Source organism: Rattus norvegicus, chromosome 3, assembly GCF_036323735.1.
Source record: "Rattus norvegicus strain BN/NHsdMcwi chromosome 3, GRCr8, whole genome shotgun sequence".
In the NCBI taxonomy this organism is placed as follows: Eukaryota; Metazoa; Chordata; class Mammalia; order Rodentia; family Muridae; genus Rattus; species Rattus norvegicus.
This window is the reverse complement of record NC_086021.1, coordinates 183,509,496-183,534,769: the sequence shown is the minus strand read 5'-3', so window position 1 is coordinate 183,534,769 and position 25,274 is coordinate 183,509,496. Positions and strand designations below refer to the sequence as shown.

At 44.8% G+C, this 25,274-nt stretch overlaps 1 protein-coding gene across 13 annotated transcripts in view; it reads right to left on the bottom strand.

Moving 5' to 3' along the window:
* Gnas (GNAS complex locus) overlaps window positions 1-25,274 on the bottom strand; it is a 64,923-nt gene that overhangs the window by 19,801 nt on the left and 19,848 nt on the right. The window contains exons 2-3 of one of the 13 annotated variants that reach the window (XR_010064564.1): window positions 25,082-25,132; window positions 7,326-22,160 (exon numbers count right to left, since the gene is read on the bottom strand). The exons of 10 other annotated variants lie outside the window; for them this stretch is intronic. The gene's annotated coding sequence lies outside the window, so the exon portion shown is untranslated. Of the gene's footprint in view, window positions 1-7,325; window positions 25,133-25,274 lie in introns of those variants that run through there. 2 more of the 13 variants (XR_010064565.1, XM_063283124.1) reach the window with 2 other exon arrangements.

The following is a 25,274-nucleotide window of genomic DNA, read 5'->3' as shown; positions in this document are numbered from 1 at the left end:
CCAGTTTTCCGTGTAGTGGTGTAGCCCTGGGCAGCGTGGAAAGTATGCGACGACGACAACGACGCTTACCCATGTGCGCCTTCTTACCTCAGCTTCCCAGATAGCGCACGCGGGGACGGCGGCACACCCCTCCCACCCTGCAGCGCGTGCCCGTAGAGGTGGTTGGCGGCGAGCTAATTAGTCGCTATGCCCCATATGGGGGTTCGGATCTCCTCACAAGCAGTATTATGTATACCCGACTACCATGGATAGAAGAAAGCAGGCAGCATTGTGCAAGCAAGGCGACAGCCGAGGAGAAGAGCCATGGCGGTGGTGGATGGCGGTGGTGCACCCGGAGTCCTTCTAGGTGGGAGAGGTGGTGGCCCGGCTCGGGCGCCACGCGGGGCTCTAGAATAAAAGGGGAAAAGTATTTTACCGAACACGAACTTTTTGGAGAATTATCTCAAACGTCATGAGTGCCCTGACCCACTCCTTGGCCTCCACACTAGGACATGGTAGAGAGAGAGCACCGGGGCTAAGTCAAAGGGCGAGGACTTTCCGTTTTGAACCACCTTCCTCGGGTAGACTTGAGGGTCTGCCACCGGGGTCTACTTGGATACAATTCATTCATTCATTCATTCAATAACTGGCCCACAAACACCTTGTGCCCAGGTGGACAGAGCCAAGGGTCAGACTAATACATGGCGCCTTCCCTGAATGGGACAAGGCAGGCGCCAGCAAACCCAGATCTGCCGAGTAATCATAAACTCTCTTCCAACGTAGCCTTCCTTTCACTTTTAAACACAGTTCACAAAACTTAGGATGCTGGGGAGAAGGAAATAGGAAGGTGGACTCTGAATGCAAACACAACCAGGGGCCTGAAGGAGACAGGGTGAGCGACTTCGAATAAGTTATTTTGGACAGCTATATCTGTGAAAATAGGAAGACATTCAAACAGTTCTGGGTACTCCTTCCCTCAGGCTTACCACCTCAAAACTCAGAGAGGGTGTGCCATATAGCGCTACGATGCACTGTTTTGCTTGGTCCTTGCTGCTATAGCTGTACCTCCGTTCTACTCTTAAAAAACAAAAACAAAAAAAAACAAAAACAAAAACAAACGGATCTGAAAGAGCAACAGAAAGCGATTGAAAGCAACCCAGGATGTCTTGGAATTAAGAGCAGGAAGCTAAAACCTGTCAAATGGGCCTTTGCTGCCGTTTACTCTGCCTTGGACTTTCTCTGTGTCCTCAAAAGTTACTTCTTATCCACGGCTGGTTATGGTCTCTCAACACACACTTAAAAAAATACAAAAAACTCAAAGAAACTACTGCCTGGGGCTGATTATCCTTTTTTGTTTAAAGCCTAACCAGAGTGGATTAAAAAAAAAAAAAACATTTAACTGCCCCAGCTGTGCTTGAATGACACTTGAGTTCCCAGCCCTCAGTCTGCTCTGCTGTGATGGCCTGAAGACAGGGGCTACCTTTTACATCTTCACACAGTCAACAAAAACTTGATTGAATTTGATTCATCTGTCATTTGTGAAATTAAAGACTTTGAAGACAGAGGACCTGGCCAGAAATTTCGGTTCCGCTCCAGTTGTTCACAAGCCTCTTCCTTCCTGCTTCCAGTGTGCCGAAGCACAGATACATTGTATTTAAAAGGTAAGGAGTTAACAGTAGCCAACACAACCTCCTTGCCTCCACAATAACCACCAAGTGTAAGAAGAGTCTCCCTGCCTTCTCCTATTAGAGAAATATTACGCCTGGTCTTCAAAAGAGTGAACTGTCCGATGGCATACAGCAACACATGTTGTAGGCAAGGCACAATTGAAACCATTGTCCTAGAAACGTGTAACACACTGTCAGAGTTCTCTTCATTCAACTCCTAACTTAGACATTCTTGGGGTGGGGGGTTTTTTAAAAAAAATTTACTGTTAAGTTTTGCCTGTGTTTTATTATGACTTAACCAGGGACCCATCAGGAAAGCATTTACTTAGTAAATAGATGGCAGCAGGTGGTATGGAGGGTTTACAGGTAAGAAAAGGACACCAAGAGCCTGAAACATGAGCTGCTTTGTGGTCCTTTCGGTTTTTTGTTTTCACTTGACACAAAGTGAAAGAAGAGATTTTCTTTAATTGGTATGGGGAGCTGACACCATCTATGGTTTCGGCCTAGCATCAGCCTGCCTGAGCCCTGAAAGCCATGATGTGTGTGCTTTCTTTTTCAAACGCCTTCCAGAGTTGGAACTCACGATGTAGAACTTGTGGGTTATCAATTGATTTTAATAGATCACCCTACAGCCTTAAACACTTATGTTTATGCTTTGAAAGGAAAGCAAATGAATTACCATAATTCCTGGAACGCTGCCCTAGAAAGTGCTCCAGTGGAAAGTGTCCTCATCAGATTCAGGGACACACGGACATTACAGAAATCTTAAAGCTCTAAGGGAGACCATAAAATACATTGGCAGAGAGGATACAGGCTCCTGCCAAAGCCAGAGAGTTGAAATAACACATCCCTAACCTGAAATACTGGGTCACCTAACATACAGCTTGACCGCACACTTCAAGCTTGGGGTTTGAACTCTGTGGGCTTATAAGCTTTGTGCTCCTCCACCCTTCTGTGTCTTTCTCTCTGAGTAAGAATGCTTCATCTTGCTTTGAGAAACAACAACCCTGCTATAGGTTAGAATCTCCGAAATTGTATTATTACTTAATGATGTCACTGAGTTTTGGGACAAGAATGTTTTTTTCCAACCCTTTCATTAGTTGGGGTCATTGTAAGCTACTTTCCAAGAGCCTAGAGATAACACAATTATGATATTATTTTAATAGCCCAGGAAACAATAACTAGCCTTCTACTACTGAAACAGAAACCCTAGCTGTAAGGATTTAGTAATAGCACTTAGTGATGCGTTCTGTCTTCAAAGCACACTCTACACTTTAATTAGCCAGATGACTGAAACTGTTGCTGCAGATAAACATTACTTGCAGCTTTGGCCATATTGGAAGTGAAAGCAGGTTATTGTAAGAAGCTCTTCTAGTCCTGGCTAATCTCCATAAGAAGGCTTTAATACTTAGAACTGGGAGGCTTTTAAACATCCGATGTCATGGCCACTCATGACATTTTTTTTTTTCATGTCATATCCACCAGTTAGCATTTCAACTACAAAGTAACTCTGTACATGCGTTCTATACTAGGCATGATATTTAAATGTCGTTTCATAAGTTCTAAGTCAACTACTGAAAAATGAACTAAGTATATGAGCTTTCCAGCTAACCCTCAAATAATGTATCTTTAACTTAGACTAGAATCTCACTTGAGTAGTTCAAACCAAATAAAGAGAGGCATTGGCCAATGTGTTGGGACCCATATTTTGAGTCTGTGGGGGTTTTATTTTGTTTCGTTTTGGGGTTTTTGTTTGTTTGTTTGTTATTTGAGAGGACAGTATGTTTAAAACTATAGCTCAGGATAAGAGGGCAACTGAGACTTTCTGCAGCCTTCATTGACTATCTGCAATGCAGACAGGCAAGTGCCACCTATAAGAGAAACTGCATGGTCTCCACCACTGAAGCCTAATTCCCCTCCCTATGACTGGAAGGAGATTATAGGAGCTCTCTTCCCTCTGAAAAGTAACTCTAAACTGATTCTCCTGGCTGAACACTTTAGACAGCAAGAGATGAAGAGTTTGGAAAGATGCCCTAGAAAGCGCTCAGCAGCAGAATCATGAACCACAGAACTCATGAGTAAGGTGGAGAAGGAAGCCATTTACCTAGGGCACACCAGTTTCAATGGGATACCCAGGAACCAGCCTAGCAGAGAGCAGGACTGTGTGAAAGGCTATCGAAGAGCTCTCCCAACTGACAACTACTTTCCCTAAGGTAAAAGTCTGACTGGTGATGCGGTCCTCACATGGAGAAGAGAGGGTATTGAAACCCTCTGCTAAAACACAGTGTCTTCAGCTAAGGTGAGTTTGTAAAGGTGGGTGTGGCAGCTCATGACTGTAATCCCAGAGTGCGGGAATTTAAGGCAAGAGGAGTTGTTTGAGTTTGAGGCTGGCCTGGGCTATAGAATGTCTCAATAAAATACATAAAAATAACCCCTACCAAACGTTTATATTTTAATTATTCTCTGATTCTGAACAATGCTGCCCTCCCCACCCCCAGCCCATCCCTTGCATTCAGTTTTTCAAAATTAGACCTATCCTAAGAGCTAGGTTAGCTAAAAACTTGAGTTGGCAGCAAGTATTTTATATCTTTGTTTTTTTTTCACTGACCAAAATGCATTTTCAAATAGTGGATGATTTGACTAGTCCCACTTTGGGACAACTGAGATTCTGATGGGAACCAGGGGTCCTTCAGTTCCATAGCGTTCTCTTTGTCTGCTGTTAGGAAACCCCACATTAAGTTATCAATGTGACATACCTAATCACACGTTTAATTCATCTAGAGGTGCAGATATCTTTTCATCCTTTTGTGTTTGCTCACACGCATTGAAATTGGAAAGTGTATAATTATTATTTAGCTCCACCTGTTTCCCCCAGGGCATAAAATGCACAGCCCCATCCAGTGGGGAAGGCTCTCTGGAAGGTGGATGTGTAGAAGTCCCTGTCTGCCCTTGTGTGGACTCATGGCTCAGTGTTTGCTGGGATGCCCATGGCAGCACCCTCTCAACACCCACCGGGCCCAGATGGCACTGAGGTCTCTGCCTAGCCCTGGAAGTGTCAAACTGGAGAGAATTCTGCAGCCCGAAAGTACCAGGTTTTTTTTTTTTTTTTTAAGAAGCCTGGAGATTGGATAAAAGGACATGTTTTATGAGCTACAGACCTTAGCTGTACCCACATGGTCTCTGCATGCCACTCAGTACTGGGCAAGTCACATCAGCTCACTTCCTCGAACATTCCCGTTTGTCCCCTGCATTAGTCTCAACCGTGTTCTCAGACTACAGCTCCTTTTGTGCTAATTACACCCCCAAATTAAGAGAATGTCCCTGACTTCACAGAGAACACAAAAGCAAACTGGTTTTAAAAACTCAATCTGGCCAATTTCTTTCAGGACTTCAGGTGGCCTCTGCTGCTTCTATTAGCTGGAGATGCTAACATATTCACTAAGAAAGACCAGGTAATCTATCTGTGTGTGTGGGGGCGGGGTGTATTTAAAATGTGTGTAGCTTTTGGAGAACATTAAGTGATAAGGCAAATTAAAATTGGGTGAGGACAACAGACAGGTTTTGAAGTTCGATGGGAAGAAGGAAATGGCAGCCCCCCAGCTGCTAAAAGAAGTGTCTGCTTTCTGTAGGGGAAAGTATAACTCACTGAGAAAGAGCACTGACTTCTTCGAGCAGCTACAGCCAGCTACCCAGGAGTGAAAGCCTGCTTCACTTGCAGCCCTCACTCTCCACTGGGCCAGAAATGGCCTTCTCAAAGAGGTGTGGTACCTCGCACCTGAAATCCCAGCACTCTGGAAGCTGGCACAGGAGGCAGGAGGATTGACAAGAATGAGAGACCAGCTTAAGTCAGAGAGTGAGACTCGGGGTTAGAGCTCACAAAAGACCGCTGGGATGAATGGAGGAATAGTGTCTCTACTAGCCAAACAGATAAAGGATCCAAAGAAATCGCCTAAGGGTTAATAGGCACACACTACCAACCTGGGATGGTTTAGTTTTCCTAAGGAACGGTACGTTACCAGCTCATGCTGAAAGCACGCCCCAGCTGTGACTTGTAGCTTGGACGCTTGCTTTAAGTGACAGGTGTACCCATCACTTGCCCAGACTGGCTGAGATTACAAATCCTAACTTGGATTTTCCCCCCAATTAACGGATGCCAGTGTTATATCCATCTGGGAGAGAGCGTCCAGCTACAGGCACAGCAGAGCATGTGTTCTCAGTCTTCAACCTTTCAACAGCAGTGTTAGCCTTGGGCCAGAAGGGAGCTGGGACTCCCTAATCACAGAACCAGAGAGCTGGGATAGCTCTTCCTGAGGGAGGCAGGAGAAAGCAGCTAGCTTTTCTAATGCTCATCTGAGGGAGTTTCCATGACTGAAGTGACCTCAGGGTTCTAGGAAGCATGTCACCAAAATCAGTGTCATTAAAGGAGGTGTCACGGAGCTGGACATCCAGTGGTGAACTATAACATACTAATTAAGCCTATTGTTTTTATCACTAGGTTGCAGTGACCTAACACTAAGAAATGAAGACTGGGAAAATATCCCTTCACCTATAGAGGAGGCCAGTACCTTGGGGTGGAGGTCTGCAGTCACCTGATGACCTTACCAAGAGAATAGAGGGGTAGATGGGACATTAGTCCAAACCCTGGAGTTCTGGAAGGATGGCAACTGCCTGTGAGAGGGTGGCACTGAGGTGTTACAGAGCCACCTAAGCCAAATGTAAGAAGATGAGGTTAGGTTTGCCTGCCTTGGCCCTTTTTCCTCAGAGTGAAGGCCCTTGACTGTCTTTGGTCAAGACGGTTGAGTTATATAGTAAGGTTGATTGAAAACTCAGCTGGGATCAAGAGATATTCGGTCCCCTGGTTAAATGGACACCCTGTAGACTTCTGTCAATTTAAGGGCACACCAATGTCTAAAAAACTTGCCTAGTCTCCAACTAGAGCTTTTAACTCAAGCACGTAGGAAGCCCCTGGAATGCAGTCATTTAAAGTGATTTGTCCTACTGAAAAGGGTGACTTTCTGAAATAACCTTCACAATTTAATTTCTATCCATGAGGTAGGTCAGAAATAACAAAAGCGTAGAAATAAAGACAGCCCCTGAGCAAGCTTAATACCGTAATTTACAGCTATACCCTCAGGTTTCATCTGCTTTCACTGTTCTTACACTGATTAAGTCTCACTCTCTGTAAAACTTTCATGCCCTCTGGATTGATTGATAGGTACAGATGGCAAAGGGAAAGTGAAGCTTTGGTGTGTGTGTGGGGGGAAACTTTTAACAAATATTTCATTTTTAAAATGGATACAAAAGAGGCTATGACAAGAAAACACAGAATTTGATTCCTCGAAAATGAGAAAAATAAGAAGGTATACCTGGGTGGAGGGCAGAGAGGAAGGGAGGGATCGGGGAAGGGAAAAGAGAAGGAAAGAAAAGCCAGCTAGCTAGAAGCAGCCTGGAAGCCCCGGAAAGAAATGAAATCACCATGATTTATCTTAGTGGAGCCTTGCTAAGCCCTTATCCCACCACCTGCCGGCTTTCTGAAAGTGAGACTTTGATTTCTAAGACTCATTAGAATCCTGAGGTCCCTGCTTTCGTTTTTTTTCTACTCAAAACTTGGTAAACTGTTAAAAGAACATGTTCGGAGGGCTGTGACTGTTAAATAAAAATAAAAGATCAAAGTTGGACGCTGGGGGTTGGTCACACCTGAGCTTTGCCTGGCCTGTATCCCAAAGGAAAAGTGAGGAGGGTGGATCAGGATGATGTCCGAATGTTCCCCTTTGCCTGAGGTGTAGATTAAAACCACAAAGGGTTTGCCATCTTCCCTCCTACCTGCCTGGCTTTCTACTGCACTGATAAGAAAGAAGAGGGTGTGGGGGAATCTGGCATAGACCAGTTAAATTGTCTATGCAGATGAAAGAGAGAGAATTGATTAGCTCAGTTTTGGTGACTGTGAGATAAAAAATAGAGAAGGGGGTGTCAATTTATCCCAAACTAAAATTATAGACATTTTTCTTTTGTGATAAAAAAAAAAAACTTCTCATTGTTATTTTTTTTTCTCCCATGAACTGGATCAAGCTGGTTGTTACCTAAGACAAAGAGAAGGTGAATGGCGTTTACTTCCTCCATATCAAAGATGGCTGTGGGCACTAGACAGACCTTTCCTCTCCGGATGCTGCCACTGGGAGCCTAACGGGTCCGCTCTCCCTGCCCACCTTCCCATAAGGACCAGCCTGCTTTCTCATCTCAGCTCCTCTCTGCAGCCATCTCCTAGAGAAGGCAAGAGGCTCCCACATCTTGCTCCTGTGTAAGCTCCCTTCCTCGGCTGCCTTCTGTTTCCTAAAAATTAAGTCTCCCTACAGCGTGTGGGGTGTGTGGGGTGTGGTCGGGGCAGGTGGTAGCTGATGAACACAAGACACTCAGACAAGTTCTTACAGTCGTTCAAGTAGATTGGTAGGATATATTAGCGCCAAGAAGACAAAAACTCAAGCCAGAAAGGACACCACAGGGGCGGACAGTGGAAGGCTATAGGGAGGGCAGCGAGTGCTACACATTTCAAGCAAAGGAACCTGGGTTTTTCAAGCTGTGCCAAAACGGCTCAAAAAACTCACTAGAGCAAAGCTACATGGATGAAAGAAGGGGTGAGCTCTGAGGCTGTACTGCCCACGGCGGTTTGGTGACACTGCAGCTAGAGCATAGCCAGAAGCCCTCTTTTATACTAGTGCCCTATAAAATGTAGATAACCATGTAATCTCTGCTGACATGAATTCTGACATGAGGGACAGACACCAGTCCTGCAGACATTATTAGGATCCCATGACCTCAGTGTTGCCACAAAAAAAAAAAAAAAAAAAAAAAAAAAACAAAAAAAAAAAAACAAAAAAACAAAAAAAACTCTGTTCTCTTTTTCCAAAGTGCCTGCTTATTGTTTAAAGGGAATGAAATTCTCTAATGGTTTTCTTATTCTGACACTGAGAATGACAGCCTCCTGATGCAGGCTTTTTCTGACCCCCTAAGCTGGGTACGCCCCTATACCTCAGGTGTCCGGGATATTTTTTCTTCTTCCTCCAAATAACCACGACTTTAAAATGAAATCTCTAAGCAGGTGGGGTGATAAATCGGGGTGCCGTCCTTGTTATCTTTCCCCTGGCTCCCCAAGTACTGCTTTACAGATAAAAAGGGAGAAACAAAACGAAAAAGGGTCTCTATCTCTTACATTTTTCAAGTGTTTTCTCTAACATGGATCCACTAAAAATCTGAGAGATTTCCCTTTATTCCTGCACCGCTGTGGCAGGCAGAACTGCCCTGCATGGTGTCTAGGACAAATTCCCTGCTTGGATCTGGCTCAGCTCGGGGGAGAGCAGGCTCTGCATCCTCACAGTACCCCTGGCCACTGAGATTCCCTCCTCCCAGAAGATGCCACAGACGTAGCATTCTGTTTGTTAATCCTGAGTGTAGAAGACGAAGTGGTTTTATTTGTGAATGCCTGTAATTCACCTACCACAAACCCCTAAGTCCCTACCAGCTTACTGTCAGCTGCTGGCTTAATAATCATCAAAGTCACCCGTGTACGGAACAGGGTGCCAACTGAGTGCGGGGAGTAAGGGAGGCCCCTAGGAAAAAGAAAACCACACATTGTCTCGGAAGAGGTGAATGTGAAGTGTGTACCCTGGAGTCAGTGGGAGATGGACATAGCCGTGAGTGCTAGAGTGAAGGCTGGGGTCCCTCTCAGAAGCGACATCACTTCTAGCAGACATTCTGTGTGCAGTGGTTACCCCAAGGTGTCAAGATAAGTAGCTCAGACCCTATCTTCTGCTCTCCACTTCACAAGTAGAGAGGCAGTGTGAAGCAACCCACCTTGTATGTTTGCCTGTGTGTGCGTGTGCGTGTGTTTGCGTGTGCCTGCTGTTCTCATCCCCAGGGATCGCATAGCTAACCTTGGGCATGCTCAATTTCTTCTTCTCTCTCTTACTTTCCCATTCCCAGAAACCAAGGCTCTTTCTGTCTCTAAGAAAGCATTTAGGAGTCACTTTTATTTCTTTTCTTGGACGTGCCAGAGTGCTTTGAGGAGCTTTGAGCAGGCCAAGCAAGTGCTCGAGATCAAAGGATTAGAGAAAAGGCCAGAGAAGAGAAGTGAAATAGGGACCTTCCTGATTCTCGCTTGACATGAACGTAGGTTCAACACCTAAGTCTATGACTCCTCCCCAGCCCAACAACATGGCGTCTGCCTGCAGCGACTCCTGTCTCTGGGCCTGTTGGCTCTGGGTCCCTCCAGTTCTAAGGCCCTTACATTGGAATAGCACATCTGACCTAGCCATTGAACTTAAAGAGAGCACAGTTTTCAACAGGGGGGTATGTGTGGCAGACCACTTGAAAAGTCTTCCAGCCACTGGAGATAGGCCCCAGCCAGAAAGACCGGCTTGAGGACTAAAGCCTCACCGTGGCCTACAGAAGGAAAGGGAGAAGAAGCCAGCACCTAGCAGGTGGCTGGCTCCTCTTTGTCCATTAGGCTCTTCCTTTCACAGTTCTCCTAGTAGAGTACAGCAAATGGTATAGACTTGGGCAAGGGTACATGGTCTGCAGGGAGGGCCTGAGAGTCTCTTATCGAGGGTCATCTGTCATTCAGAAGTGGCAGCTGTCTGCTCCCTGTACCCCAGCAACCCCTGTCCCTTTCAGGTCTTTTCCTTCCCTTTATTATGAGGCGTCTCTCTAAAAAGCTGAAAACATCTTGTTCTTTCTCCGTAATTAAGGAGCTGTCAGGGAAATGGCATGGCTGATTTTTTTTTTTTTTCCTGCTGCTGCTGCCGCCGGAGTGAACCTGTTTACCGCTCCTTTCTCTCGTTTGCTGAAGTGGTCCTTTCTCTGCCTGAAATCAGCCCCTTTGCTGATGGAGATTTGAGCTGGAAGCAGAGAGTTCTAAGCAAAAATCCTAACCTCGGGAGGGTGGGGAGAAATAACCATGTTTTGAGCCAGCCTGTGTCTGCAGTAAGGTGCCTGCACGGCCATTTTTCATGGAGGGGGGGAAACGGCAGCTGCGTCATGACTGGCTTTGCCTACCAGTCCCTGTCAGGATCCACAATTTAACAAAACCCAGAAGTTACTCTCCCTGTTGGCTTAACTAAGGGGCAAGAGGAAGCTATTTAGAAGGAAGTGGAGAAGTTTGATCAGGAAAGATAAAATCCAAATGCCTTTGATGCTTGGGGGGAGGGGAGAGTGTGAGTGTGGATGGACTATTGTTGCCAGCCTTCCTGTTGCAGGCTTGCCATGAAGCTGTGACATACATGCATTAATTAAATCACCTTGTTCCTAGCTGAGTGTCACCCAGCTGCAGGGGAGGTGACTTCTATGTGGTGTAGACGCTGAGCTATTGAAGGGTCCTACCTGCAACAATGTCTCACTCATCTCCTGACAAGGTTATCCTCATCCTGTTAGCTGTCCCAGAGCTGCGTGCAAGGCACCATGAAGGTAGGTTAACATTCAAAACCCAAGAAACAAAAACAAAAGCCCAAAGAACCTTATCTCTAATGGATGTTGAGCTCTCTCTGCTGCCAGAGAAATATGTGACATATATTCAAACACATATTATGGGAGTGATTCATAATAATTCACCCTGGTCTTCAACTACTTACACCTTAAGCAAACTCACTCGGCAGGAGCTTTCAAACTTAGCTTTCCTAAATATCATACACCTTGGGAGGGCCCCCTTTAAGTTACACTAGGGAGCTTAACTGGCAGGCTTCCGGGTTTCTAGAGTGTGTGCTAGTAGGTGGCATGTCAGAATAGGCCTTCAGGCCTCCCTCGGCTGAATCATGGATGCTTAATGGACCTCTGAGTGACTCCAGGTTAAGGTGTGCAATCAACCTGTGCCACTAAGCACCAGGTTTTTCCTCTGGCTGTGACCACATAGCCAGGAGGCTGTTTGTGCGAACAACAAGGTTATTTTGTGGCTTTAGCCCTTTTTGGTGCTTTCTCCATGCCTGGACCTTCCATTTCTTGTTTAAAAGAATCACAATGGTCAGACTACCAACATACCATGCTGCCCTGGAGGTATGGGGGTTTTGGGGGTTTCCACATCCTGGGAATACAGGAGAGGAAAGCCAGTGTGCTGAACTGGAGGATGCTGGGCAGTCATAGTCCTGAGCAGGGAAGAACAGGGTGAGAAAAACAGGTAATAAGGGTCCAACTCACCCTCCCTGTTCCCTGCACTGACTCTGTCCTATGCTAGGGACTTCATTATTAAAAATGTGACTTTCCCTCACTTTGGCCTCACAGAACTCTTTATTAAGAGTAACCTTATAAGCCTTTGGCAGCTAATGGGATTAACTGAACTGAACACAGCCACCTGCAGCCCTATAAGGAGGCCTGGGCCAAATCCCCACCTCTCAAAAACTGTGAGCTCATCCCTGAATATCCTGAAGGAGTAATCCACATGTCCCTGACTTAGTTCTCTTTGGCAGGTAGACATTTTAAAGGAGAAGCCTAGGATTCTATAAATCTGAATTTGGTTTATTATAGAAAACTGAGGAACTCTTTTAGTTCAGTCATCTGCCAAACAAACAAAACAAGCAAACAACAAACCTGTGTATGTATACATACTACACATTTTAAAGATACATATAAGTATATATGTAACCTACCCAGGCCAAATACTAGGAATATTAAGATATTATATTCCAAGGGGAATATGTAGGCAACCTACAAGTATTTGTGAAATGAAACCTGGAAACAAATTCTATCTATTTTTTATTGTATAGAATTAATGACAGCATTTGAATGCCGACTTTCTACCTGTTTCAGGGAACAGAGGCCTGATGGACAGGATCTAAAATGGTGGATCAAAACTAAGACGGAGGGCAGACCAGGATCCAAAATGGTGGATCAAAACTAAAACGGAGGGCAGACCACGATCCAAAATGGTGGATCAAAACTAAAACGGAGGGCAGACCAGGATCCAAAATGGTGGATCAAAACTAAAACGGAGGGCAGACCAGGATCCAAAATGGTGGATCAAAACTAAAACGGAGGGCAGACCACGATCCAAAATGGTGGATCAGAGCTAAGATGGAGGGCAGAAGGCTGTGAGCAGTGTAAAAATACTCTGGCTGCCAATCATAACTTCTTTCCTCATCCTACCAGCTAAACTGCAGTCCTTTATACAGGCAGAATATTTTAAGGTTGAGCGAAAGAATTTTGAGGCTACTCCCTGAGAGAATTTCAGCCCTAGAAGGTATTACCTTGGTCCACACCAAACAGACATTTAAAGCGAGACCTGAATAAAGGTAGTATTGGATCCCATAGTTGACCTATCGCCTACTGGACCTAAGCCTAAGCCCTCAGTACTGTGACTATTTTTTGCTCCTCAAAAATAGGTTCTTCTGGGATTTCTGAAGCTCAGTTGCTAGAACAGCATCATGTCCTGTCAGTTGTGACTCTGAGTTAGAACACTCTTGAAAGACCACCGAAACCATCTCTGGATAAACTCTTCACCTGTGAGCTGCTGTATCTACTCTCACAGAATGCCTTCCTAGAAATTACCCACCACTGACCACTTCCCATGTCTGATTCTAACCACGGGACCTTAGGAGAGCCACCCATGTCTTAGACCTTTGGCTTCCACACCGGGAAGGGCGCATTTCAGTGTAAATGTACTGAGTAGACTGACTGAATGAATGAATGAAAAAAAAAATGCCCAAATCGAGGCAGACTCACCGACCCGGGGAGGACTCATCCTCTTGAGAGGCGTGGTGGACACGTGGACAGCTACAGCGTGCATAGTAAGGCTACTAGACAGGCAGATAGGAAGCAAGAACATGTAACATACATGTTGACTGGAAATTCGGGGACAAGTTATCAGGGAGGGAAAACCCATGTTCTTTGCCAAGGTTAACAAAATCTGCATAGGAGTAAACCCGAGGTCTGCCGATGGTCAAAAATGTGAAAAAAAAAAGTTAACTGGTGACAACTGTTTTCATTTGGAATCATGCTAGAGTGGCCTGAAGCTGGTATATCGATTTTAGGCTAAATTCCCCTTCAATCTCCCCCCTTTCTTTCTCAGAACCCCTGTGACACACAGCCCCACCCCACCCCAAACTCCAAAGATTCCAAAATGCCACATAGGATTCCCTGTATGAGCATGTTTGGGAGGGAGTTTCCTTCTCTTGGCTTATGAGAACAGCAACCTTGTGCTCCCCCCCAACCCAAGCCACTCTGCTAAGTCTCCAAGCAATGCAAATTCAGCTCAAATCAATTAGCAACACATTTCTTAACTCTTGGAACCTCTTGTTGAGAGGTTCAACAACTTTTCCTAGTGGGGGGAAATCTAAATCGTGAAGAGGAGCCCACAGCTTTGGTCTGGAAGCCCCTTCCTCTCGGTGGTGGGTCCTAGCACAATCAACTGGGCTGGGATTTGAGTTGTTTTGTTAAACTTGACCTACTGAGTAAAACATAGGACACAGAGGCAGCTGACAGAATGTTTTCCTTACTACAGCCAGGAAGCCAGCCGAACCTGTACTCTTTTGACTTGTGTCTGGTTATGGTGTCTTCCAGCCTGTGCCCTGACCCCAGCGCTGAGCCATCAATCTTGTCCCCCGTGTCCTCTGGCTTAACCTACCCCCTTCTCTTCCCCTTACCCTTCCTTACTGGAGAGAATGATCTTCCCCTCAACTGAAGGTACCCCAGGAGAATAAAAGTTGTTTTTCAAAGCGGGGTGGAAAAAAGGAAGGAAGAGAGGAAGGAAGGGGGAAAAAAAGATAGAAAACAATGCCTATATGGAACCTAGCTGGTGCCAAATTCTTGAGGCCATCAACCTGCAAAACTCTCAGGATTTCCTTAATCTCCGAAATGTATGCTTAATGGACAAAGTGCTCACGTTCGCCCATAGGACTGCCCTGGCTTTGTTCTGGATAATTATTGAATCAAAGGACTCACGAAGATAGAGTGGGTTGTTTTTTGTTTTGTTTTGTTTTTCTGTTTCTGACCCCAAAAAAGGTCCATAGTGTGCCAGATTGCTTAAAACAAAATAGAACAAAAACCACTCAGTGGGCGAAGCATGTGGAAATACTCAGAAAATCAGGTTGTGGCAGGAGGGTGTGGTGGTGGGGAATTCTAACTTCAAAATCAAACAAAATCATTTGGATTCAGGTAAGAAACTTTGAAGAAAGCAAATGGGGCCTGTTGGGAAAAAGAAGCCAGTGGCCAGACAGACCTCAGAGGGCCATGGTGACTCCATCATGGATCCACCACCAGCCTCCTGGTTTCTGCTTTCCCAAGTGGGTCCTGAAGTCTGCTCACCCTCTGAGCTTTCCCTCTTCCTTCTCCTTCCTAAGCCCAGCCAGGCTTCAACTTTGCTTGACTCCTGCTCACTCTTAGCCATCCGTCTATGCCTGCTCAGCAATCGCTACTTGAAATTCTGATCTCTTCCAAGACTAGAAGTTTCCCCAGGACAGGGACTTCATCGGGAGTGTAGCGATAACTTGGCTAAGGCTTTCCTTTTGTGTTCTCTTCTCTCCCTTGCCTTGACACTGGCTCTCTTACATCATTTCTGTTCTCTTTCTCTTTCTTGCCCTTTGTACTCCTCTCTCTCCTCCTTTCCCTCCCACTCCCCAACAATAAAGAGCTAGCTAAGGGAGGTGATCTTAACTAACGAGTAGTCCTTGAGGACCCATATACTTCAAAAGCTCAGGGGGAAAAAAAAAAAGAGAAGCAAGGAGGGGAGGAACCCACATTCCTTTCCCCTGTTCCCTACCAGGCTGAAAAGGTGAAATGAAGTGAGGGATCCATGGAGAGATGACAGAAGGTGGGAACTGACCTCTGTACATACTCTTGGGGTGGGGGAAACCAAATAAAAAGCCCTGAGACCCATGGTTAATAAATACTTCTTAACTACACATCTGGGTGAGAACAAGAGATAAGAACAGTCACAGTAGGGCAGGAGCAGGGGCTGGGGCTGGGGCTGGGGGCTGGGAACAGGGTTGTAATCTTATGACTTCATTTTAACAATAAATAACGCTCCTAAAAGAAAAGGGGCCAGGCCAAATGTGAGGCGTGGGTTTTCGGTCCTGTGGGAAGTGAAAGTGGGCATTGTGTCCCCAGACAGGATTAGGGGCCCTAGGAGGGTGAGGCACCTGATAAGGCAAGGATTTGTGTGTTTGGAGTTGGCCTGAGACAAAAAAAACCCACTAAGTGACAGCAGATCAAAACTTTATCCCCTCCAGTGTGTTCAAACTAAGCACTAAGGGACCCAAGAGAGAATGACACCCCACCCAAGGACACCCTTGAAATATGGGGCTGTTTTCTGCTTGGGTTGTCTACATTTGATCTAGAGAATTCTACCAGTCCCCACATTTATTTGCAAGCGGACCCAGCTATTCTGAGCTCTTTGCTGACCTCTGGTGGGTAGGTTCACTAGTACTAGAACGGGCTGCTCACCTATAGCCATATCTACTCTAACACCTGGGGACAGCTTATACTTACAGCCATGAAGGTGGGGGTAAAGAATAAACAAACAAACAAACAAAACCCCCGCCCTTTTAAACCTTCAGGAAACAAAAACAAAACTGGTAAAAGGGAAGGAAAGTTGTAGCGAAGTTGAAAATAATTGACTAGCAGAGTTGGGGAAGTGTTTGCCTGAACTAATACTTTGTGTCTTATTCCTCTGACTGTTACATTTTAGAAGAGCAATAGAGTAAGCTGTGGAGAGTGAAGTTCTAAGGCTGGCCTTAAAGGAAGAGGGTAAGTTCCCAGAAGGGTCTGCCGCCCCTGCCTAGGATGCCGGTGTGCCTTCCTCAGTTGCTGTGGAGGAGATGGGGCAGTGGGATCAGGGCAAGTACGAAGGCACTATCTTTGGGAACCTAGTCCTGTATTGTTCCACTGTGTCTAAAATGTCCTCTTCTCCAGGGAGGCTCCTTGGATTTCTCCTAGGAGTCTTAATGTATGTATTCTTCTCCCACCAACCCTTGGCTGGGTGGAAAGAAAGAAATTTCTCATCTCTGCTGCTACAGAAAATGGGAACCTAGAAATGATTAGCCATTTGTTAAAGGGCAAACGATGGCCCTAAGATGTTTTTCCTACACCATCTGACATTTTGGTAAGGACCCATTCAAAGGTGTGTGTGTGTGTGTGTGTGTGTGTGTGTGTGTGTGTGTGTGTGTGTGTGTGAGAGAGAGAGAGAGAGAGAGAGAGAGAGAAAGAGAGAGAGAGAGAGAGAGAGAGAGAGAGAGCGCTGCAGGGAGGGGAGATGTTGACAAACACCTTCTACTTAAAACTTCTCCTAAGAGAATTAAAAAATTCTAAACTAAGAAAGACCCCCCCCACACACACACACACAAGCACACACCTTTTCCCCTAAAAGACAGAAGGATGGGCCCAGAGTCTCAGAACTGCTCTTGGCAGAATAAGAGCCTAATTAGCACTGTTACACATGGGAGGGGGGCCAAAGTCCTGAAAAATGGGGCTGCCAGGTTTACACCCCATTGTATTTCATTTTTCTGACCCCAAAGGTCTACAAAGTGGGGATACTTGTCACCAGATGCCAATTGCTGAAGTGAAACCTTAAAAAGTATACATTCTTAGGGCTGGGGCGGAGCTGCGTCCCTGGGAAGGAAGATAAGGGAGGGACCGCCTGGAGCAGGCGCAGGCGTGAATTTTCTATCACCAGGCTCTCAATTGTAAACTCGGAGCGCCATCTGCCAGCCAGTTCTGAACAGCCGTCCTTTGTTAGGGTTTTTCTACTTCCCAGCCCTAAATAGTGGATGTTCCCCCTCTTTCCTTTAAAGTATATGTATATTTTATAAATTCTGTCTCAGCAATGTTCTCCCTACAAAAGATCCTACTTTTAAAAAAAATCTGAAAATGAAAAGAAAGATAAAGCAAGAAAAGAGAATAGGAAGAGAATAAACAGGCAAAGTGCCTCAGGGCCTTTTGTTTCCTCCCTCCCACTGTGAACTAAGGGTGCAAATGAGATGGGCTGGCCCCACTTCCTGAGGGCCCCACTTCTCCCTGAGAGCTACCACAAGAGGAGATCTTACTGGACACCTGGGGTGAAGGTGTTTGCTTCCTATCACCTTGAATCTGGGGGTGAATCTTGGCTATATCAGCTTTAGACTTGTCTGCCAAATAAGTTGAGTTTCTACTCTGTACTCCAGCTTCTCCAGATGTTCCTGCCCTAAAACCCCTTGTGAGTACTTGTAGAAGTAGACCTGGGAGACATGCAAAGTTTCTGGCTCCCTCATAAAACAACTCATCAAATTTGTTCCCTCTTTGGCCACGGCAGAACCTCAGGTCAACTTGAATGCTTCAAGATGTATCGTTAGTCTTTTCTGGTTGTCACTTGGCAAGTGCATGGAACCCTAAACTCAAGTGTTAGTTAGAATCAACCAAGGTCCCAGCAAAACCCCTGAGCTTAAACCAGTGCTCTCTCCTTCATTCTAGGACCCTCTGCAAACACTGGTACCCTCTGGGTACCCCTCCCCCACTAATGCACTTTCTCCCCCCATCAAGGTAACAGGGAAAGTGACAACATTTCCAAATAGTCCCTCGAGACAGTGGGATCCCGCCCAAGTGTACGTCTTAAATCCTCCCTTGCATATCTGCTTGGCAAAACAAAATGACCTTCTGTGCTCTCCTCCTAAGAGCAAAAAACGAAAGAAACAGAAGTCATATGAACGCTAAAGTATAAATAGCCCAGAGTTTTTTTGGCTGCCCAATGTTTAAAAAAAAAAAATTCCCCCTAACATCTGGCATTGGATTTTGGGTTCTGCCTTGAGTCTTCTAAGCATTTCCTTGGAAAGATGTTGTACTTGGTCCCAGGCAAAAGCTCAAAGTCAACATTCTGAGGTTTTTCCCTGAGTCATTTCTAGGATTGGGCAGTGAGGCAGTGAGGAGGTTTTCCTAGTTGGAGGCACTTTGCTTAGCGGAACCTGGAACACTCAAGCCAATCTGCAAGAAGTTCAGATGTCATAGGCTGCTTTTCCACCTCGCATAGCCAGCACCTAACTGCTCAGACCCAGTCTGTTTGGACTGATTCACCCTACTCTTTACCTAACAGCTAACTTGGAGGTGTAAAAAATCTTAAGTTCTCGAAGGGGGGAAAAATACTAGAAAACGACTTTTTTTGTTTGTTTTTTTTTGTTTTTTAAGTTAGGAGCTAGGAGTACAATTCGGGTCAGCATGGCAGGAAGAGCTGCATTCAGCCCCAGAAGCCAAAGGACAGAGACAAAGGAGGTGCTAATTGGTGACTCGGGCCCACTAAGGTAACACTAAGGTAAATTGAGGTAACACTAAGGTAACCCTTACCTGATGGGTAGACATGGAGAGAGATACTAACATTGCTCTTAGGTGGGGACGTATCAACCATCTTATCAAAGCCCAAACAGAAATTTCTTTTGGAACCACTATTTCCTTTTTGACAATCTCCCTCTTCCTCCTCCTCTTCCTCCTCCTCCTCTTCCTCCTCCTCCTCCTCTTCCTCCTCCTCCTCTTCCTCCTCCTCCTCCTCTTCCCCCTCCTCCTCCTCCTCCCCCCCTCCTCCTCCTCCCCCTCCTCCTCCTCACTGTGGTCACCTTGTTCTCACTACCACACAAAAGTGACATGAATTACCTTTCCATGAATGGATGGCTGTCTTTGTTGAGGCTGGTGTGTACCGGCTAATTCAAGGCTCTTTTAGTACCTGTGAGTACGTGGGAGGTGCAGGATGCTTGCCCCCTTGTTGTATGAGTATCCCTTCTACAGTAGCAGAATTTACTAGTACACACTAGGCAGAGGGAGACAGGCTAGCACGATGCTAATTATAACTTAAAGAGCCCTATGTACAATAATTAAGGGTAAAAAAAATCTATGTATGCCCCTGATCCTGGCTGCCCACTGACTAGTTAGATATTAACCTATCAGAGTCCTAGAACAGTACATTGTTTATTTGCCTGAAATAATGTCCTCTTCTCTCCTATTTAGGGTCATCTGGGGGTCACTCTCGGATATTTGGGGACATTGCTTCTATCCAAGAATGTAAGCCACCAAGATGAGTGTGCACATTGCTGATTGGTTAGTAAAAGGGACAACTTTGCTTTAGATAACAAGTCTGTAGATGACAAGTTATGACATGTGTGATGTCTAGCTTCCTCAGGACAAGGGATGGATAATGTCTGGGTGGGAGCTCTCAACCATGAGTGACATTTAGTGGTCACTAGAAAGATTTGGGTTGTCATACTTAATTGTGGGAGGTGGTGGTGGTGGTTGTGTGTGTGTGTGTGTGTGTGTGTGTGTGTGTATGTGTGTAGTGGTGGCTGTTGTTGATAGTATTAGTATATATGTGTAAAGTGTGTATAGTGGTGGCTTTTGGTGATCATGGTGGTATTGGTGTGTGTGTGTGTGTGTGTGTGTGTGTGCGTGCGCGCGCTCATGTGCATGTGTGGTGGTGGTGGCATGTGTGTGTACATATATGTGTGCGTGTGTGTGTGTATGTGCATGTATGGTGGTAGTGGTGGTGTGTATATGTATGCATATGTGCATGTATGGTGGTGGTGGGGTGTGTGTGTGTGCATATGTGCATGTATGGTGGTGGTGGGGTGTGTGTGTGTGTGTGCATATGTGCATGTATGGTGGTGGTGGGGTGTGTGTGTGTGCATATGTGCATGTATGGTGGTGGTGGTGGTGGTGGTGGTGGTGGCGGTAGTGTGTGTGCATATGTGTGTCTGATATCAGATATCTATGGTGCAGAAAACAGGTCCCAGCCCCCATGGCAAAATGGAGTGGCTTGGAAGACCCCTCTGTAAATAGACACATTTTAAATGTTCCTAAAATCTCAGTGCATAGCTAAAAAGAATAAGCCATAGCTCAAAATATGAAAATGTGGATCTGACTAAACTTTGGGGACCCCTATGGGCCTCATCTTTGGCGTGGGGCAAAGTAAAGCAGGACCCTTACCCACTTCGCTAGCCTTCTCTCTGCCTTCTGCCTTATACCCTCTCACCATCTAGTGGCCACCTGAAATATCAACCCTTATTTATTGTCTCCAGGCTTTTCTGAAGCCCACCACCAAAAATTTCTTATTGAAGAGGACAGTGGGCAGGAGGGTCCTGTGTGACACATGTGATTTTATTGATAAGCTATCTAAGCACACACTAGGCCCAGTAGAGCCATTCAGAGTGCAAACGCAAGGAATTAAGACGTACACTTTCCACACATGCTAAAAACAACCGTTAAGACCAACAAACAACTTAAGGGACAAATTACAAATAAACTGCCTTTCCTGAGAAGTGGCCCTTTGGGCTTTGGTCCTGACCCTTGGACACTTAGGGATGACCCCATGTAATGACAGAGTGAAGACAGACTTGTTTTGAAAGGCTATTTGACTGTACTGTGCACCTCTGCAGGAATGCCACCTACTCTTGACGCTATCCTTCGGGGAGTGAGGGGAAGTCATTTTTGTTTATTGGGGGCGGGAGGGTCAGTGAGACCAGTAAGCTATTTTACTGCTTTAGAAACTGAGGTTCAGACCCAGGATGGGTCTCAGAAGCTCCGGGAGACTCAACATATCTAGCAGGTAAGCTTCAAGATACTTGTTCTCATTCCCTTTGTAGCTCTGGGGTCATGGACTCGTCTGTGCCTAGCTTTGGGGTTTTGTGTGTCCTCATGACCGTTACTGTTGACATTTGCTGAAAAAAGAATTCAGTGTCGGACTTACCTGGGTGCAGGTTACCTGTAGGAATGTCTTCAGAGTCGTTTACACTTAAACGACCAGTTTTGACGGGGGACAAACTGGTTACGTAGGAAGGAGGAGAGAGGTACTCTGAACCCTTGACAGAAGGACAGGCAAGAGCCAGCCAGTCAGAAGAGAGGCCCCAGCTGGCCGTTCTGAAGTCTTCGTAAGAGGTCACTCTCCCTTAGCGGTGGCAGTGAGCAAGCTCGACCGTGACACTCCTGAGAAGGTAGGTACATAAAGCTTTTTCCCCCTTCCCATTATCCGAGAATGCGACAAAGTTTAAGTCCTTGCTCTGTCCCCCACACAAAAATGTGTGTGACTGCCATCAACACTGACTGATTCACATGAAATTTTAAATCGGGTACCAGTCGATATTACATTTATACCTCTCTCCTCGCCCCCAAACTAAATAGTTCAAATTGGGCAAGATCCATTGTTTGGGATTAGTGGGAGGGACTCTTTTTAAGTCAAAATATTCCTGAATTCTCCAGAGCTTTCATAACTCACTCTATAACACCGTTTGGGATTTTACCTCTAAGGACACCAGAAGCACACTTCCTGAGTATTTGTCACTCTCACGGGTCACTTGCCTGCTGCTCCTTGGTTACCGCTTCCAACACTTCCAATAATTTTAACTTCAAAGGTCTTGTGTCAGAGACCAAAGCATTGTGTCCCCTCAAGCCTGTGGTGGTTGGCGATAATTGAGAAGTTAACATTTTGGGGTTGGGGGGGGCAAAGTGGGTCCTTACCTCTCTTTTGGGGTCTGGTCCTCTTCCTCTCCCACCAGCTGGTCCGCCTCTTCGGTGATCTGGTTATTAGGAGGGAAACTAAAGACACTTCTTTTTGCATGTAAAACACCACATTCAGACCCCCCCCCCCAAGCTAAGTAACAATCCTGAGCTAATAACTACTTAGGTAGCTAATAACAGGAAACAGAGAGGAGGGGAGGGACAAGCAGGAACATCACATGGTATCAATGAGGGGATTAAAAAAAATGACTCTCTTGGGATTTTCTCTTTCTTCTGCCACATTATCATATCATCCTAAATTTGGCAAGATGTCCTGTCTATTGCTTGAGTTCTCTTGTGGTTATAGACCCTGTAGAAGGAGTGAACTATAAAATGTAGAAGCTGGAAGTGTGGGACGCCTAGACAGTCTCTTGTGGAAAATATACAAAAATAAAATTATAAAATAAAATAAAACTTGACTTGAAATAGAGAAGGGGAAAGGGGAAAAAAGAAGTTGTAAACTCAACATGGGGGCGGGGTGGGGGGGAAGCTCCCATGTGAGCTCCCACTCTAGCTCTTCCAGAATAAAAAGCTTCATCCAGGATCTGGCTCTGCTTTTAGGGAATTAAGAAGAAAAGAAGTCCTCCTCTCTGAGTTTGCTGGAAACTAAGGCCCCTCTGGGAGCTTGCATCTGGGACTGCCCACTAAGTATTCTTAAGCTACATAAAGGCCTCAAAGATTCTTCATCTGAAACTCCAAAAGAAAGGCCAGGCCCATTTTCTTCTATTCTCTCTGAAGAGCTTGATCCTAGGTCAGAGGTCCAGAGGTCAGCGTAGGAATGCGATGTAACAACGGGCACTCCATCCAGCAGACTAAAGACCTAGATAGGTGGGCGTTGGACAGAGTTGCTGTGTCTGTTGCCAGGAGGCCCACAGAGGCTGAATTCCAGTGCCCACAGTTCTTGGTCTCTGTTCACTCTGGCCTTGTTGTTTCTCTTGGAAAACTTCTACTCTTTCTGTGAAGTTTTATTTTTAAAAAGGCAAAAAAGCATACTAATTTTAACTTCATTAAAACTGTGGGAGGGGGAAGGTTCATTGAACCTGTATGATTTTTTAAAAAAAAATCAGAAATTAATTTTCATTTGCTGTTTGTCTCCTAGATGACGCAGAGACATTTGAAAAGCTGTAGTTTTGCTAAGAAGGGGGTGGGCACATCTTATTTGGAGGGGGAACTGATTGTGTATGTGACTAATGTTGAGGGTTTCAATTTTAATTTTTTTCTATCCTCTCTTTAAAAATTTTTTTTAAATTTTTCACGTTGAATTGAATCAACCAATTGTTTTTCAAAATCATGGGTGGATTCTTGATAAATGGAAAAATGGGACTTAGCTATGAACTAAAAATAAGGATTACTTTAAAAAGACCATGAAAAGAAAAGTTATTTGGGACCCTGTAATCCGTCAACAAGGATTCTGTATACTGCAGCATTACCCATTCAAAATGTGTACATAAAAGCAACTGCATTGTATTATTATTAATAATAATAATTACTAATAAGATGTCAAGGTAAGCCTACATTATATGTAAAAAAGAAAAGAAAGATTATGTGTGTGCATGTGTGTGTGCATGTGTATGTGCGTATGTGTGTGTAGATGTGTGCATGCGTGTGTATGTATGTATGTGTGTATGTGTGTGTATATGTGTGTGGGTAGTGGTGGTTGTGGTTTGTGTATGTGTGGGTATATGTATGTGTTATATGTGTATGCATGTGTATGTGTGTGGGGTGAAGCAAAATGTGTTGTGTGTGTATTGTTTATGTTATGTGTATATGTGTTATGTATGCGCTGTGTGTGTCTGTGTGCATTATGTGTGTGTGTTGTATGTGTGTATGTGTGTGGGTAAGCAAACGTGTTATATATATGTGTGTGTTGTGTGTATATGTGTGTTGTATACGTGTTATGTGTGTATAAGTGTGTTATGTATGTGTTGTATGTATATATATGTTGTATGTGTGTGTTATGTGTGTGTGTTTGTGTGTGCATGTGTTCTATGTGTGTTGTGTATGTGTATATTGTGTTGTTTGTGAAGTATATATGTGTATGTGCTGTGCGTATATTGTATATATGTGAATATATGTATGTGTTGTTTGTGTATGCTTGTGTGTTATATATGTTGTGTGTATGTTTATGTGTTGTGTGTATTGTGTGTGTATGTATGGCGTGGTGTGTGGTATGTATGCATTGTGTGTGTGTTGTATATGTGTGGGTATATGTATGTGTTATATGTGTATGTGTGTGTTATGTGTGTATGTGTTATGTATATGTTGTTTGTATGTGTTATTTTGTGTGTAGGTGTTGTGTGTGCATGGTATGTGTGTGTCATATGTTATGTGTGTGTATGTGTGTTGTGTATGTGTTATATGTGTGTTTATGTTAGAGTGTGGTATGTTGTGTATATTGTATATATGTATATACGTTGTGTGTGTTTGTGTATGTGTGTATATGTATGTGTTATTTGTGTATGTGTTGTATATTATGTGTGTGTGTGGTATTTGTGTGTGTGTTAGCATGTGGTGTGTAAATGTTAGTGTGGTGTGTGTATGTATATGCGTTGTGTGTGTTGTGTATGTGTGTATATATGTATGTGTTGTGTGTGTGTTGTATGTGTATCTGTTTGTGTGTGTGTAGTATGTGTTGTGTGTATGTGTTATGTGTATGTTGCATGTGTTTCTGTGTGTAATGTGTGTTGTTGTGTGTGTTATGTGTATGTGTATGTGTTGTTGTATGTGTGTTATGTGTATATTGTATGTGTTTGTGTGTGTAGTGTTTGTTGTTGGTGTGTGTGTGTGTTCTGTGTATGTTGTATGTATCTGTTTGTGTGTGTAGTGTGTGCTGGTGTGTGTGTGTGTGTGTGTGTGTGTGTGTGTGTGTGTGTGTGTGTGTGAGGTTACGTGGTAGAGAGCAGTGAAGCAAACGTAGGTTAAGCCTCCACAAAATGGCTTCCCCCAAATGGGCAGCTTACATTTCATGTTCACTCGATAAACATCTACAGTCAGTGGTCTGCGGGGTCTGGCTAGAATTCAGAAAACAACAGACTGTTAGACACCTGTCATTGAACAAGGGATTTTAAGACCACAGAGAACACTCCGACAGCCAGGCTCTCAGCTTTGAGAACGCCATATAGGATTTTCTCACGGGCTCGATGAGCATGAGCA